This window comes from Salvia miltiorrhiza, chromosome 3 (genome assembly GCF_028751815.1).
Source record: "Salvia miltiorrhiza cultivar Shanhuang (shh) chromosome 3, IMPLAD_Smil_shh, whole genome shotgun sequence".
In the NCBI taxonomy this organism is placed as follows: Eukaryota; Viridiplantae; Streptophyta; class Magnoliopsida; order Lamiales; family Lamiaceae; genus Salvia; species Salvia miltiorrhiza.
Window position 1 is genome coordinate 20,917,884 of NC_080389.1, and position 4,355 is coordinate 20,922,238.

General features: G+C 42.1%; 1 non-coding gene across 1 annotated transcript; it reads left to right on the forward strand.

Annotated features, from left to right (window-relative positions):
- Positions 1-287: 287 nt before the first annotated feature.
- On the forward strand, positions 288-393 carry LOC131019296 (small nucleolar RNA R71). Its single transcript, XR_009100214.1, has one exon. It is a non-coding gene; the product is annotated as a small nucleolar RNA R71 (small nucleolar RNA).
- The last annotated feature ends 3,962 nt before the right edge of the window (positions 394-4,355 follow it).

Sequence of the window (4,355 nt, forward strand, 5' to 3'; positions counted from 1 at the left end):
GTGCGCGAACGGGTGGAGCCTCCACCTGGTTCATCGTGAGCTGTTGAACTTGCCTCATCAAGTCTGCTACTTACTTCTGAAGCTCATTGTTGGGAGCTACTGCATTGGCTTCAACCCTCCTTCCTCTAACTGATTTCTGTTGAGAACTCGCGGCAAGTGTGTTGAAAATCTCCTTGAGCTCATCAGCTGTCTTTCGGGCAATGTTGCCCCCTGCAGTACTGTCCACCATAAACTGTGCCGTCTGAATCAATCCGTCATAGAAAAACTGCATCAACATGACGGGTGCTAACTGATGCTGTGGGCACTGGCGGAGGAGCTCTTGGAATCTCTCCCAAGCCTCGTAGAGAGGCTCATCAGCTTCTTGCATGAAGTTCATTATCTGGCTCCTAATCTCCTGTGTCTTGTGACTAGGATAATACTTGAGCATGAACCTCTCGCGTGCCTCTCCCCATGTGGTGATGGAGTTCGGCGGCAGGGACAGTAACCATGTCCTAGCTCGGTCCTTGAGTGCATAAGGTAAGCACTTGAGTCTCAACTGATCCTCGGTGAGTCCCAACAGTGGCTTGAGAGCAGAAGTCACGGATGAACTGTAAGGCGTCCTCACTTGGCATCCCATGGAAGAGCGGCAGCAAGTTTGAGTCATTGGGCTTCAGATTGTAATTCCGGACTGCTGTGGGAAGCACTATCGCTGAGGTGCTAGTGTTCCCGATGACCGGCCTGGAGAAATCTCCCATGTACTGTACATTCCGCTCCGCCATGATTTCTTGGTCAGGATTGGGCCGAGCTTCTTCTTCTTCTTCAGAATGCACTGAAAGTGTCTCCTCAACGGCTTCCAGAATGGGATTGGAAATGATTCTCTCTTCACAGTCTTCCTCTCGAAACTGCGATTCCACAAGGTTTCTCGAACTGGACTCGGACTCCTCTTCCAGGCTTAAAGGGACCTCACGAGGTCGGTGAATGTTGTCGTAGTAAGGTGCAAGCTTTCTCTTCAAGCTTCTACGTCCTTTCATACACAACACGAACAAACAAATCAAACGCACCGGAGGGAGAAAAATAATCGAGTTAAAAGAAGGAAACAAAAATAAACACAGAAAACAATGCAACACAATCAAATGCCTAAAGCCTTCCCCGACAACGGCGCCAAAATTTGACTCATCCAAAAACACCTTGCGGATGGACTCGAATTTTTACGAGGTCGTCCTAGGGCGGTAAGGTGACTCAAGTCGTCTCTCAAGGAAGGCTTAGCACGGCTTCGATCGTGCTACTCACAGGAAACAGGAAAGGAAATCTAAACACTCTAATCGGGTAGCTGGGTCTCACACTTTCTCTTTAAATCTAGGCGTAATTAAATAAAGCTTGTAAAATTATCTAATGCAGAATCAACGGAAAGCATATAAATCTATCTAGGCGAATATAGGAAGCAGATTAAGAACGCAGGGAACTAATAAACCTAGGGTTCTAACTAGCAATCTAGAAGGCATAGCTAATTCAACAATCATAAACAACGATTATCTAGGCAAGATAAAAGAATAAACATTTAATCAATTGAATACTAAACATCAATAATCTAAGCAATGGAAATAAACTAGCATTCATTCATATAGAAAACATAAACTGAGTTCTTACATAAGTGTACGATCCGGAAATCCAATCCAACGGAATGCACAATGACATTAACTTTAATCCAACGAATCGAAAGATGTTTATGATGTTTCTAACTACTCTAAAACTAAGGGAAAACAAGGAAATTTGCCTAGGAGGCTGCTGGGATCGAAAAGTGGCTTGAAAAACCCTAAAAAGGGGCTTAAATACGGAAAAACATAACTGCCGGATTACAGCGACGGCGGCCACGGCGGCGCCGTGGAGGGCCTTCGCGGAATCTTCCAAGATTTGCACGGTGCGCGCCGTGGGGCAGCGGCCAGCTTCATGACGGCGGCCGCCGTGAGACGGCGGCCGTGAGCTCTGCCTCCGAAACTGCTCCAAACGATGCCAAAACGCGCGGCTGCTCCCGATTCCTGCACACAACAGTAATACCACCAAATAATATCGAGCAAGTGAAGGATAGAGCAAAAAGATACGAAGCATGCTCGAATGCACAACAAAAAGACCCATAAAATCATCACAAAATAGGGCTAAACACGGGGAAGTGTTTAAAATGGTTCTTTTGGCACTTATAGCACTAATAGTGCCATAAGTGCCAACAAAAATCTAAAATAAAACCAAGTAATAAAATGATGCGTATGGCACTATTAGTGCCATAAGTGCCATAAGCACAGCGGGCCTGTGAGCGCACAACTCACCCATAAGCTTCCAGCGGTCGCGCAATCACCCCAGCGGCCGATTAAAAAGAGCAAATTAGGCATACCACCTAATTAATGGCCATATTTTGATGTTTTAAGATTAGGGGCCAAAAATTGATTTTCAATCTTCATTATGGCCATTTGACTACATTGTTTCTTCATTTTAATACATGCCGTGATTATTTATTGTCCATTTTAATAATGTGTTTACCATATATGTTATGACGTATATAGGATCTAGGACTTCACAATCCTTGGATTGCCACAATGCGATTTGAAGTTTATTTTGAGGCTGTCGCCAGGGGCCCGTAAATAGGGGTCCAGGACTTTAATAGTCCTTGGGATGCCACAGTGCGAATATTGAGGATATATATGAAATGACCGTATGTGTTTACTGTGTTATTATCTTGGACAATTATTGCATGTTCTCACACTGAGTGTACTCTGTATGCTCATCCCATATTTAATATTTTCAGGTTTCTAAGGTCGGAGGCGCGTGGAAGGTCGAATGGCGAATCAAATATTTTGAATTTAGCTTTATTTAAAGATGTTATTTTGAGTAAAATATTTTTCAATAAACATTTATTCCATGATTTTCACATTAAATATTTATTTATATACATGATTTTTCGCATGAATTTTCATTAAAATTTTAAGTAGATTTGGGTGTTACAAATACAATTTCGCACATCTCTTTTATAATATCTGTTTCCCCTGTGAAGCAATGAAGTGCATATCAAATGACGGTTTCTTCAACGTAAGGTAAGGTTATAAATTAGGTTACTAGTTAGCTTTCATTTGGTTTATTACATATTTTTTTATAATTAATTTGCTTTATTATGTATTGCGTATAGGGATGTCAATGGGCGAGTTTATGGACCGATTCGGAGCCGGTGATTACCCGTTTGAGCTACAAAGTAGCGATACCGGTTTCGGTTCTAGACATGACTCTTCAGACCCAAAACCTGACCGGTCCAGACATGATCTGACCCACTTGTTTTGGGTCCGGTTCGACGCGACCCATAAATTTATTTTTTTTATTAAATATATTCTGAGTCCGTTCCGACCTAGTCCGTAAACTTTGGCTTTTTTTTCAATTTCGAATTTGATCCAACTTGTTCCATAAACACTTTTTTATTTTAATTTCGAGTTTGGTTCAGTCCACTCATTACTCTATTCATTTCAATTCAATAGGCCATAAGGCTTGGGCACGCGTATTAAGAAATACGCAAATTATTGTGTCCATACGATCGCATGCTATGCGACGGGTTCAGCCCGACCCGAATAGCAATCCGGCCCGATCCGGTTAGGTAAAATATAAAAGTTCCTTTTTTATTTTTCCGACATTTTCTTTCTTTCGTCTCTCTAGGTTTCGCTGCTCCATCTCTCTTCTCTCTCTTCATTTAGGTTCGCCGCTCTCTTTTTTCTCTTCCAACCATGTCTCTCGAAGCTCTGTATCCGGCGCCGCCGCCCCACCGCCGCTTCGACCATTACGGCTGTAGGCGAGCTAGCGAAGCGCTCTAAACGCATCTAGGATGATGAGTACTTGGCCAACTGTCCGCGAAGCCTCTTCCTCCAAATCGACAGATCGGATTTTCAAGCGGCGCAGCCACCGTCCCCGAATGAATTGCAGAATGAGGGAATTTAGGGTGGGTTATTTCATAATACAAATTTGGAAATGTCTTGTTGGAATTTCGTCGAACAGGATACAGACATGGAGAAATTCAAATTCCTTTTCTTTTTCTTCCTTTTTGGGTAAAAAAAAATGGGGTGTTCGTCCAAATGTGTATTTCTGCATGTGTATTTGATTTCTTATGTTGATTTATGTTGCAAGACACGTGCCATTCCAGCCAAAATTTGGCATGCATTTGATTAGTAGTTTTTCTTCAAGGATAACTCTTATTGTGCATTTTTTCTTTGATTAAGTGAAACATAATTTTGATAATAAATGTTGGTACTCGAAGACGAAAACGAAGTCGATCTCAATATGTAGAAAAATTCGTATGTTGATAGTTCACAATATTGTATTTTTAGTTATATAGTCAAGTAAATATT